Raw genomic sequence first — 13,910 nt, 5'->3', positions numbered from 1 at the left:
TGGCACATACACTCACACACGCACATGAAGACACGTGGCATCGGAACATGCCTGGACGCGCTTGGCGGGGAGCGTAGCGGCGACGCCGAACGGGCCAAAATGTCTGCCGCTTTGTTGCAGTCGCGCCGGCTAAATCGCGCGTCGTAGGCGAAACGTAACAGACCGCCCCGCCGGGGGAAGGAGATCCCGATGGACAGGGGACTGCATCCGCTGTCCGGAGGGATGTCGCTCGATGATGCTCATAACCGAAGTCGGGCGTCCCTCGACGTTTCTTGAGCGCAGCGCACAGAGAAGGCCTCGTTCTCTCGTTCAGGTTCGCACGGGACACTGCAAAGTGACTTCGGGAGAGTTCACATTTTTGTTCTCGTTCCCGGCAAGCGTTAGAACTACGCTGAAACTCAACCGCTCAGTCAGCAAGCACGGCACAATCCTCACCAAGCCCTGCCAGGCTCTTTCCCCTTTTATACCACTGCCTAGTTCCTTACAGTAGTCTAGCATCACTCAGAACGCGTCCACAAATTGGAAAATTGCACTAGAAAGCATATCATCACTTTGAAACACTAAACAAAAGCACTATGTTAAAAAATCCTGCCTCAGGAAGAAAAACATCAGTAACAAACAATTTTGAGGCTGATTCCTACGTTAGGGGCTTCGACTTAAGCCATCGGCGTTACCGTTGAGACTCCCTTTTTTGTAACGCACCTCAAAGGAATATTGTTGCAAAGCCAGGCTCCAGCGCAGGAGGCGGCCATTTTTGGGAGAGATGGTCTGCAGCCATTGGAGAGGGCAGTGATCCGTCTCAATGATAAACCTCGAGCCGGCTAGATAGCATGACAATTTCTGAACGGCCCACACGAGACATGCACACTCTTTCTCGGTGGCGCTATACGCCTGCTCACGACTGGTCAGCTTACGACTAGCATACAGGACGGGGTGTTCTACTTCTCCATTTTCCCGTTGGCACAGTACAACGCCCATGCCTCGCTCACTAGCATCGCACTGAACAACGAACCCTTTTGTATAGTCTGGCGATCGTAGCACAGGCTGGCTTGTTAGGGCACTCTTTAGGGCGCTAAAAGCTCTTTCCTTTGTCTCGTCCCAGACGACTGTTTGAGGCTCTGTCTTTCTTAGAGCATCCGTCAGGGGAGCCGCGATATCAGAGTACCTGGGGATGTACCTCTGATAGTAGCCGGCGACACCTAAGAACGACCGAATATCGGTCTTCGTGCGCGGTTGCGGGAAGTCTCGCACAGCGGCCACCTTTATTTCAGAGGGGCGGCGACGACCCTGACCAATCACGTGACCGTGGTAGACAACCTCGGCCTGTGCTAACTGGCACTTAGGAGCCTTTACTGTCAAGCCCGCTTCGCGCAGGCGGGTTAGCACTGCCCGCAAGTGTGCCATATGCTCAGACCAGGATGTGGAGAATATCGCTACGTCGTCTAGATACGGTAAAGCGAATTCTTGCTGTCCCCGCAACACTTTATCCATGAGGCTCGAAAAACAGTATGGCGCGTTCTTCAAACCAAAACTCAACACTTTAGGACGGAACGTTCCCATTGGTGAAATGAACGCCGCATACCTACTAGCCTCTTCTGTAAGTGGAACCTGCCAATAACCCCTGACAAGATCTAGGGTGGAAATAAACTGAGCGCTACTAACTTTCTCAAGGCGCTCCTCGATGTTAGGGATCGGATAAATTTCATCCTTAGTGATGGAATTAAGCCTGCGGTAGTCGACGCAAGGACGAGGTTCCTTGCCCGGTACCTCAACTAAAATCAAAGGGGAGGTATAATCACTCTCACCTGCCTCAATAACACCGAGCTGTAGCATTTTCTTTACCTCAGCCTCTATAATATCGCTCTGGCGGGGTGACACCCGATACGCCTTGGATCGTACTGGCTCTGTGGAGGTAAGTTCTATATCATGAGTAAGTACAGAAGTCCTACCAGGCCTCTCAGAGAACAGACCTTGAAACTCTTGTAATAGCTGGTGTAGTTCGGTTTTCTGCTCAGGCGACAGCGGTGCTTTACTGATAAGGTCACTAATGACTTGACCGGTGTCTTCCCTGTTCGTCACTGAGCCTAGTCCCGGAAGCTCGACCGGAAGCTCTTCAGGAACGTTTACCATCATGCACACCACTGCTTCCCGTTGTTTATAGGGTTTGAGCAGATTACAGTGGTAAACTTGCTGTGCTTTCCGCTTTCCTGGCAGACTTACCACGTAGTTAACGTCCGACAGTTTCTGGACAATTCGTGCTGGGCCCTCCCACTGCACGTCTAGTTTGTTGTTTAGCGATGTGCGCAATATCATGACCTCATCGCCCACCTCAAAACGACGGGCCCTGGCGGTCCGATCATAATAGACCTTGGCCCTCTGCTGGGCCTTTGCCATTGCTTCACCTGACAACTCCTGTGCCCTTCTTAAGCGTTCGAGGAACTTAAGCACGTACTCCACCACGACTGGGTCGTCGCCCCTGCCTTCCCACGATTCTCGAAGCATGCGAAGCGGAGACCGAAGCGAGCGACCGTACACCAGCTCAGCTGGCGAAAACCCCGTAGCTGCATGCGGCGCGGTCCTTAATGCAAACATCACCCCAGGCAGACACAGCTCCCAGTCAGTTCGATGTTCAAAACACAATGCTCTCAACACGCGCTTCATGACGGAGTGGAGCTTCTCAACGGAATTCGACTGTGGGTGGTACACTGAGCTGTGTAACAGCTTTACCCCACACCTTTCGAGAAAAGTTGTCGTCAAAGCGCTAGTAAACACTGTGCCCTGATCTGATTGGATTTCCGCAGGAAAACCAACTCGCGCAAATATGGACAGTAGTGCATTGACTATCTCAACTGAGCTGAGTTCTTTAAGCGGCACTGCTTCAGGGAACTTTGTCGCTGGGCAGATCACAGTCAAAATGTGTCTGTACCCCGTGGCTGTTACCGGCAGAGGTCCCACTGTATCAATAACGAGCCGTCTAAAAGGCTCCGTAATGATAGGTACCAATTTCAACGGCGCCCTCGATTTGTCCCCTGGTTTACCCACCCGCTGACAGGTGTCACATGACCTCACGAAGTGGTCTGCGTCCCGAAAACACCCTGGCCAATAGTACTCTTGCAAGAGACGGTCCGTAGTTTTCTTAACTCCTAGGTGTCCGGACCACGAACCCCCGTGCGTCAAGCGCAACAGATCCTGACGATAGCATTGAGCCACGATCAGCTGATCGAACTCCACTCCTCTGCGGTCTAGATACTTCCGGTACAGGACTCCACCTCGTTCCACAAAACGCGCATTTTTCCTGGCGATACCTTCCTTGACATTGCAGCGTATGTTTTCTAGGCTACCATCCTTCTTTTGCTCGGCTATCAAAGCCGACCGGCTGACTTTTAGCAACCTATCAAGTCCGTCTGACGTAGGCGCGATGAGCAAATCTGCAGATAGCTCTTCTAACTTTCCCTTATCGGGCATTTCCTCTCCAGTATCTGGCGCCTTCAACGCTACCGGCTCAATTTTATTCAGTTCGGGCGTGCTCTGAATATCGGCTTGCTGCGCCTCTGACCCTTTTTCATTGTTTGATAACGTCGGCCCCGCAACTACCGCCTTTGCAGCGAGCTCTCGAACCTTCGACCTGGTTAAGGCCTGAACGCTAGCCTCACCAAACAAAAGCCCCTTCTCGCGCAGGAGGTGATCGGACCTGTTTGAAAATAGGTACGGGTACTGGGGGGGCAGCATAGATGACACTGCGGCTTCCGTCTCAAGCGCTCCGAAAGGTCCTTCGATAAGCACCTTTGCTACCGGCAGACACACGCTAAGAGCTTCCACGGCTTGCTTGATCCATGCGCACTCGCCCGTGAACATATGGGGTTCTACGTAAGAGGGGTGAACTACATCCATCGTAGCTGCGGAATCGCGAAGCACTCGGCACTCTTTCCCGTTCACGAGGAGGTCTCGCATGTAAGGCTCGAGAAGCTTCATGTTCTCGTCAGTGCTGCATAATGAAAAAAACACGACTTTTGGTGTTGTTTCCGGACACTGCGCCGAAAAGTGACCCGGCTTCTGGCACGTATAACACACGCGCGCTCGCCTCATCTCGAACCGCTTTCTGCGTTTGGCTGCCGCCGTCTCTTTACGTTTGGTCGGACTGCTTTCACTCGCATCCTCACTACGCGTGTCCCCCTTGGCTCTCATGGGTGTGAACTTTGGCCTCTCAAACTTGGAGCCAAATTCACCCTTTTGACCATCCTTAGCTCCGCGAGCCCGACGCGTCTCAAACTCCTCGGCTAGCTCGGCGGCTTTAGCCACTGTACTAACGTCTGGCCTATCCAAGACCCAGTACCGCACGTTCTCCGGTAACCGACTATAAAACTGTTCTAGCCCGAAACACTGCAGAACTTTATCGTGGTCACCAAACGCTTCCTCTTCTTTGAGCCACTCCTGCATGTTTGACATAAGCCTGTACGCAAACTCCGTATATGACTCACTTCTGCCTTTCTCATTTTCCCGAAACTTCCGACGGAAAGCCTCTACTGACAGCCTGTACTTTTTTAGCAGACTCGATTTCACTTTGTCGAAATCCTCTGCCTCCTCTCTATCCAAGCGAGCGACTACGTCGGCCGCCTCGCCGGGTAACAAAGTGAGCAAGCGCTGTGGCCACGTTTCCCGAGAGAACCCCTGCTTCTCGCACGTTCGCTCGAAGTTAACCAGGAACAAACCAATGTCCTCTCCAAGCTTAAACGGCCGCATCAGGTCAGTCATTTTGAACAATACGCGTTCTCCTGCACCGTGTGCCTGACTTCCATTACGAGCGCGTTCCATCTCTATCTCGAGACGCTTCATTTCCAAAGCGTGTTGACGGTCACGCTCTTCTTTTTTCTCTTGTTGCTCTCGCTCTTTCTGTTCTTTACTTTCGCGCTCTTCTTTTTCTTTCTGTTCTTTAAGTTCGCGCTCCTGTCTTTTTGCAGTCTCCCTCTCCTCAATGGTCTCAAGGCATTCCGACAGCTCGTCATCCTCAGCTTCTAACTCAAGAATAGCCTTTAGCAGTTCTGGTTTTCTGAGTTTGTCCGAGACATCCAGACCCAACTCTCTTGCAAGCTCCAGCAATTTCGGTTTGCGCAACGACTTCAAATCCGTGGCTGCTCTGAATGCTGCTTTCTCTACTGCCTAATATTGTCTTGCCGCAATCTAACCCGGCAGCAACGACAACCACAATTACCAGCTCTGTTTCTGACACTAACAAAAGCCTGGCAAAGCTCAGAAGAAGAAAGTCCCGCACTCACCAAACCTCGCAGCCAAGAGTCCAGCGCAGTCGTTCCGCTGCAGGCAACCAGTCATCACACAGGGCTCGTTGCACTGCTCCCGGATCGTCGTTGAGCTGCTCAGCATACAGTCAACTGCATCTCTTCGCTGCTGGCCTCCGTTGTCGCGATCTCACCGCTGGCAGACAGTTGTTTGAATCCCACCGATGGCAACGGTTGTTGTGGTCGCACCGATGGTACGACCTGTTGGGAACTCGACGCTGACTCCCGTTGTTGCACCTGGGTCGCAAGCCCCAAGGGTAGCGTTGGCCTGGCGGCCTGGGGTACAACTGGAAGCATCCGAAGGTCCCGGCAAAGCATGAGTCGACTGGTAACAACAAAACAACTTGTTTATTTTAACATCGCAAAGAGTTGGCGGTCAGGTTGACCGAAGTAGAGAGACGGGAGAGCACCTTACTCAACAGAAGAAATCGGAGCCCTCTTTTTTCGTCCGGGGGCAGCTGTTTTTATACTCTCGCAGTTGAGGGCAAGAAGGAACCCCTCAATAGACGAGCACGTGATTGTACAATGAGATAAGGTGACGCATACTGTCGTAGCGCCGCCGGTCGGGCACAAAGACTGGGAGGAGAAGGTAACTTCTACTGTCGTAGCGCCTCTGGTCGGGCACAATGGCTGGGAGGAGAAGGTGACTTCTACTCTCGTAGCGCCCTTCGGTCGGGCACAATGACTGGGAGGAGAAGGAGACTTCTACTCTCGTAGCGCCTCCGGTCGGGCACAATGGCACATACACTCACACACGCACATGAAGACACGTGGCATCGGAACATGCCTGGACGCGCTTGGCGGGGAGCGTAGCGGCGACGCCGAACGGGCCAAAATGTCTGCCGCTTTGTTGCAGTCGCGCCGGCTAAACCGCGCGTCGTAGGCGAAACGTAACATGCTCCACCTTGGAGGCCACGCTGATGAATTCGCTGGGTAGGGGGCTATCTAAGACTAGCTACCAGCACACGACGGCACTCACGCGATTGGTCGCGGTGCTTTCGAACGAAACCTCGGACAGTCCCCGATTTCTGTATCACGTGAGTGTTACGTGCTCCTTTATCATGGCTAGTCAGAGAGTTCGGAACTGCATAATCGAAAAGGCCTATTGTGGCAGTAAGGGAAGTTACGTGGTGTTACATCAATACGTTCGTTTTGGCGGGGGCGATTCAGATTGAAGAGTCCCACCGGAACCTTAACAAACTCGTATATTTGCACACACAAAACGATGATAGACTTCTGCAAAAATAACTTGTGGGTATATCTCGGCTTAGTATTTTTCAGTGCGCTCTTAAGTTGTTCCTAAACATATGCACGCACCACAGTTGTGCCCTCCGTTCCTACTGTCTGGAAATTCGGAAGCTGTATAATACAGAACGTGCATTACGAATCACTTTTGTCAGCGCCGCCATTCAACCAATTTCACCTTGAAGCGAAGCGTGGAGGCACTGTCGTAGGAGAAAAGCATCAGGTCTGACTTGTCATACGCAAACAGTGCCTGGAAGGCGCCGTCAATCTGGAACGTATCGTTGTAGTTCCTGTCTTCACAGCCCTGTGGGAACAGAACGGTAATTTGGCTCACGAAATGGCGGGAAAATGAATCTTTTAGCATTATTCGAGGCTAAGGTAAAAATAAATCATTTATCATAATTCAAGGCTAGGGTAGTAAACAAGAGGATGCAGCGTGTGCGAAATCGGTATGTATAGAGCCTACGACTCGCACATGCATCAATTGCATAAGACAAAACTCCACCACAGGCTAAGCAGTCCCCCTGCTGCCGACACACAGCAAACGCACAGGCTGACTTTTGATGTAGTCGAGAGCGAATAATCTAACACTTAAAAGAAATACTTAACCAGCTTATTCTGGCAAAATGTCATTCATAAACACTAGTCTCATTTATTTGGAGGTAGGTATCCGCTATTACTAGGGAAAATTAGTGGCAGACTTCTCTTCCATATCGCGACTAAATCTTCGCGTCCATCTGTCTGCGAGAACCACGAATTTCATGGTATCTTTGTATTTTGGCTGTCTTGTCACAAGAAAACCTTTCAAGACATGCTAGGTTAAGTATTTAGCTCTAGTGCAAATTACATTTTCCTTACCCATAAACAATGAACCAGTCGCAAGGAGACGAAACAGTGATCTTAGACCTCAGCGAGACACAAGGACGCCTCCCCACCCGTGTTCAGTTCTTGCGTCTTTTCTCGCTTACCCGGCATCCTCTCGTGGTAAGAATGCTCACTGTTACAGTAACGTAAATTTCTAGCACAACTCAACGAGAAGAACGGGGGGTTAACCGAGGGGCCCGGTATTTATTAGTCCCATGATAAGAAGCCAACAAACACTGACACCAAGGACAACATAGGGGATTACTTCTGCTTAATAAATGAAATAAAGAAACCATGAATTAATGGAAATGAAAGTGGATGAAAAAACAACTTGCCGAAGGTGGGGAAGGCTCCCACAACCTTCGCATTTCGCGTGCGATGCTCTACCAATTGAGCTACCACGGCGCCGTTTCCCCATCCACTTTCTTGGATATTTATGTTTCCTAGTAGAAGCCTGGGAGTGTTAGCCAGCGCCACTACTCATAGACCTTGGCGGCGGATATGGAACATCCTTTCTGCCGCAGGCGTCACGAGAACGTGGTCCTTTTGGGTGAAGGCAACCGGTCAATAAACCCGCACATGCTACTTGAAGGCATCAATGTTGCCGGATTCGATACCCTCGTTATGCAGTAAACGAGACGAAAGGGGGGTTAACCGAGGGGCCCGATATTTATTGGCGTGTATGATAAGAAGCCAACAAACACGGACACCAAGGACAACATAGGGAAATTACTTGTGCTTAATAAATGAAATAAAGAAACCATGAATAATGGAAATGAAAGTGGATGAAACAACTTGCCGCAGGGGGGGAACGATCCTACAACCTTCGCATTTCGCGTGCGATGCTCTACCAGTTGAGCTCAAGCACAACTCAAGTATTCTATACTTGCCGGAATGGCCGTTTTGTCGGTACAGAATAGCTAATATGTTAGTGCAAGTCAAGTTAATCTGTACTGGCAAGAATGACCGTTTTGTTAGTACAGAATAGCGTAGCCTGTCAGTACAGGTTATGTTAATATGTACCAACCAGAATGGTCGTTTTATTAGTAGAGACTAGCCCAGCTTCTTAGGGCAGATTAAGCTGTACCAGCAAGGATGGCCGCTTTGTTGGTACAGAATAACGTAGCTTGTTAGCCCAGGCCACGTTAGGCTCTACCAGCAAGGATGGTCGTTTTGTTGGTACAGAATCTGTAGCTTGTTAGTGCACCTCAAGTTAAACTGCACCGGGAACAATGACCGTGTTGCTGGTACAAAATAGCGTGGCGTGTCAGCGCAGGTTATATAAAGTTGTGCCTACAAGAATGGCCGTTTTCTTAGTACAAGATAGTGTAGCTTCATAGGGCAAGTCATAATAAGCTGCGACAGCAAAAATTAAATTATGGGGTTTTACGTGCCAAAATACCGATCTTATCATGAGGTCTGACGTAGTAGGGGACTCCGGAAAAATTTGAACCACGTGGGGATCCTCAATGTGCACCTTACACGATGTACGCAGGTATTTCGCAATTCGTCCCCATCGAAACGTGGCCACCGTGGCCGGGATCCAATCCCGTGAGCTCGTGCTAAGCTGTCCAGCACCATACCCATTAAACAACCAAGGCGACTGCTGCAACATCAAGAACATCCATTTCTGCTGGTACAGGTAGACCTAGCTTGTTAGTGCAGCTCAAGCTAACGAATACTAGCAAGAATGGCTATACTGTTTGTACAGTGTAGCGCAGATTCTAGTACAGGCTAAGTGAACTTGTGCCAGCAGGAATGGCCGTTTTGTTGGTACGAAATAGCACAGCTTATTAGTGCTGGATAAGTTAAGCTTCACCAGCAGGAATGGTCGCTTTGTTTGTACAGGATGACGTAGCTTGTTCGTGCAGAATAAATTAAGCTTATAGGACCAAGGATGGCCGCTTTCTTGCTAAAGAAGAACACAGCTTGTTAGTGAAGGTTATGTTAATCTGTACCAGCAAGAATGGCTGCTTCTTTGGTACAGAATAGTGCAGCTGCTTAGTGCAGCTTAAGCTAAGCTGTACAAGTATGAATGGCCGTTTTGTTGGCACAGTGTTGTGCATCTTCCTAGTGCAGGTCAACTTGCAAGAATGGTTATTTTTGTTGATACAATGTCTCATATTCACTCATTTTACCTTACAGACCCATTGAAAGGCATCGAGTAAGGGGGTAACAGTAATTACATGACAAAAATAGCAAAGTGCGACATCGTTATACAATATTAGCACGCAACGAATTCAGGTTATCACGGAATTTTTCATGATTGGAGATGGATGCAATGCGATCCGTGAAGTGACCACGTACTCCCAAGCAGATCAACCGAGCAACGAACGTTTATTAGGGGTATCGCGTGCAATATATAGCACACAGCAGGAAAGAGGGGAAGGGGTAAATATAGAATAAGGGAAGAAAGTGATTACAGCAGGTGCGCCCAACTTCATTGCCACGTGCGGTGCCATGACGATATAACAATCCGAGATACTGTTCCAATGTGCAATAGGTCTTTGTAGTGGTGATGAGTTAAATGCCGGCATTTGGTCATGAATGCGCATGAAACTAAATGCGTTGTGAATGCGATTATGTGTGCGCACAGGAGCATGAAGTGGCAAACGGTGAAAGTTATTACTCTAACTGTACCTGTGAAACAGACATAAAAGAGCAATGACGCGGCGATCTTCTAACGACTTGTTCTTGTTGTAGTTCTTGTTTATTCGCGTAATGCTCGAACGATAGTCGTAGTTGCCAGAGAGGAATCTGGCTGCCCTATTCTAAACTGCTTCCAACATACGGATCAGATATTCTTGATATGGTGGTCATGTGGATGAAGCGGATTCTAGTTGTGGGTGAACATAAGTAAAATATGCTAATTTTCCTACATTAGAAGGCGCGTTACGCAAGTTTCTACGCAGGTAGCCGAGAGATTGAGAAGCTTTGGATGCGACAGTGGCTACATGCCTACATGCATTGTCCAGGATAAGTCCGATAAAAGATAAACGCCGAGATATTTGTACGATAGGGCAGTCGAAACTACGGTATTAGTAATCGAATAGTGGAACACTGAGTTATTGCGCACTCGACTAAACGAGATTAACTTGCATTTCGAAGTGTTAAGGGACATCTGCCAAGTTACGCACCATTTATATGTCAGTTCAAAGTTATTTTGGAGAGTAAGATATCATAAAACCTTTTCATTTAATATTGCAGTAGATGACGCAGTCGTCAGCCAACAACCCAACTGAGGATGAAAGGTTAGCGGGCAAGTCGTTTATGTATATTAAAGAGATGTCTGGTTAGTGCTGGCTAAGCTAAGCTGTACCAGCAAGAATTACTGTTTTGTTGGTAGAGAATAGTATAGCTTGTTAGCGTCGGCCAACTAATATGCACTGAGAATAGCCATCTTGTATGTACAGTTCAGCGTAGCTTGTTAGTGCAGGCTAAGCGAACCTGTGCCAGCAGCAATGGCCGCTGGGTTGTTCCATAATAGCATAGCTTGTCAGTGCAGGTTAAGCTGTAAAAGTACGAATGGCCATCTTGTTCGCAAAGTGTATAGCGCATCTTGCTAGTTCAGGACAAGCTAAGGTTTAGTAGCAAGAACAGTCGTTTAGTTGCTGCTGTGTCGCGTACCTGGTAGGTGATGGCCAAGTTAAGATCTAGCAGCAAGAATGGGCGTTTTTTCGGTAAGAAATAGCGTAGATCATTAGTGCAAATCTGTTAGTGTGTATCAGAAAGAATCACCGTTAGTTACTACAATATAGCGAAGGTTCTTAGTGCCGGTCAAGCTAATGTGTGCTAGAAAGAATGACCATTTTCCTTGTACAATGTAGCGTAGGTTGTTAATGCAAGCTAAGTGAACCTGCGCCAACATGAATGGCCGTTTTCTTGGCACAGAATAGCATAGCTTGTTGGTGCAGCTTAAGTGATCTATACTTGGAAAGAAGAATGATAGGTGTAACGTTAAGGGATAAGAAAAGAGCAGATTGGGTGAGGGAACAAACGCGAGTTAATGACATCTTAGTTGAAATCAAGAAAAAGAAATGGGCATGGGCAGGACATGTAATGAGGAGGGAAGATAACCGATGGTCATTAAGGGTTACGGACTGGATCCCAAGGGAAGGGAAGCGTAGCAGGGGGCGGCAGAAAGTTAGGTGGGCGGATGAGATTAAGAAGTTTGCAGGCACGACATGGCCACAATTAGTACATGACCGGGGTTGTTGGAGAAGTATGGGAGAGGCCTTTGCCCTGCAGTGGGCGTAACCAGGCTGATGATGATGATGATGATGATGACTTGCAGCAACGGTTGTTCTATCAGTACAAAATGGCGTAGCTTGTTAGTGCAGGTTAGGTTAAACTGTACCAGCAAGAACGGCCGTTTTGTTGATAGAGAGTAGCGTAGCTTCTTGGTGTAGGTTAAATTCAGCTGAACAAGTACGAATGGCCGCTTTGTTGGCACATTGTGGTGCATCTTGCTTGTTAAGGTGAAGATGTGTTCTAGCAAGAACAGCCAGTTTTTTCGTACAGTGTAGCGTAGCTTGTTAGTGCAGGCTAATTGAACCTGTGCCAGCAATAATGACCGTTTTGTTGGTACCGAATAGCGTAGCTTGCTAGTATTATGCATGGGTTCGTGATACGCGCTCCGGGACCTGATAAATAGTTTCAACTACCACTAAGGAAGAACACACATGCGGGACGCACTACAGGTAGACATGTTTTCTAACATTAAAATATTAAAAGAAAAAATCGCGCTGGGCAGGTCATGTAATGCACAGATTAGATAGCCATTCGACCATTAGGGTGACAGAATGGGTCCCAAGAGAAGGGAAGCGCAACAGAGGACGGCAGAAAACTAGGTAGTGCGACGAAATTGACAAATTTGCGGCTGCTAGTTGGAATCGGTAGGCGCAGGACAGGGGTAAGGAGATCGCAGGGAGAGGCCTTCATCCTGCAGTGGACATAAAATATGATGATGATGATTATGATGATGATGATTATTATTATGATGATGATGATGAGTACCGTAAACACAACGAGCTGGCCCGGTACTTTAATTGCGTCCTCTGCGGCGCTTCCAACATTGCTTCATTTTGCGAACAATTTATTTAAAAAAAAAACAAATATCAGTTATCTTTCTTTTTTTGTGTGTCGTCCAGACTTCAGTAGCGACACTTAAGACTCGCACGATGTGTGCACTGGAGGGTTGGGCCGTGTTGTAATGTACTCGCGACAATATCGTCGTTACTCAGCATCTGGCTCCCCTGCGAAGCACAGCGCTTCATTGTTGGCGGGATTTGAAGAAGACGAGCCCGGTTGGGCGAATAAAAAGCTGTAAAATAAACTGTCCGGATAAGTGATTTATTTGTATTAACGTCCTGAGTGGCCGTCGTTGTCCAGACATCCCGGCACCGGTTCAATTCTTCGGCCAGGAAGTCGTGGAGCGTTAACGCCAGGAAAAAAAAAACAAACAAAAACGTTGAGCTTTCTCGGGTGTGCGCCCCTGAACATCCCCGTCACCGAGGCTGCTGCATGGCACGATCTCAGGTGCCTTACTATAGTTCCCCGCTAATTCAGGTTCCCCAAAGTTGCGTCCCCTGTTTCAGCTTGCCTCGTCAACAAAGTAACTAATTACGTGTAATTGGTGATTGAAACAAAGTAGTTGGATTACAGTCACCGTTAACAGTAAAAAAAAGTAATCATTAGATTAGAAAATTTAAAAAATATGTAATAGATTACGAGTACGTGTAATTCGTTAGGTACAAGTCTGCCCTAGGCATTTTAATTCTGTGCAGTTGACAAGCAGACCATTGAAGTCTAAAGGCATACCATCCTTCTCCGAGTGCAGACTTGGTTTTGACTCGTAGTGAGCACGTGCTGGTGGGCGAGTCGTAGCCCTAGCTCCAAACTTTCATTCCCTCTTTCATGCTGCGAAATAAAATTAGATAAAGAAGGAGTGAAAAGCTCGTTCTTACTTAAGTGCCCAGCAACTGGCTCAGCCACGAATGAACATAACTACGAGAATGGGCATACAGCGTTCGGCGCCGCGTTTATCATTTCGAAGCCTAAACTGCGTGAAAAATCGGCATTTCCCGAAGTACGACAATTCTCTGTTTTCTTTAATTTTGCGGCTGACACCTTCGAAGTGCGCGCGCAACGTTACTTCAGTTGAACTCATCACCGTCGAAACCTTTCAGGTGGCAGGCATTTCATCCGAGACGTCTCTGTCGGCGATGAGCATGACCCACAAGAACCCGATGAGGCCGAAGTAAATGTTGTAGTGGCCGGGAAATCCCACAGAGCCCCAGCTCTGTAACTTCGCGAAGAAGTCGTTCGTCACAGCGGGCCCACGCCAGCGGGCCTGCCACCACGCCGCCGGAGAGCTGCCTCTGATCCCGGCCTTACCGAAGCCTGCAGCGTGCACCAAGGCCTCCGCAGCCGACGCAGCCACATAAGCTGCGGCTGGAAGCATTGGAAGGTCGCACGTTTACGAGGCAACAAAGAAAGAGAAAGAAT

The sequence above is a fragment of the Dermacentor variabilis genome, chromosome 5 (assembly GCF_050947875.1).
Source record: "Dermacentor variabilis isolate Ectoservices chromosome 5, ASM5094787v1, whole genome shotgun sequence".
Classification (NCBI taxonomy): Eukaryota; Metazoa; Arthropoda; class Arachnida; order Ixodida; family Ixodidae; genus Dermacentor; species Dermacentor variabilis.
Note: the sequence above shows the minus strand (reverse complement) of the source record.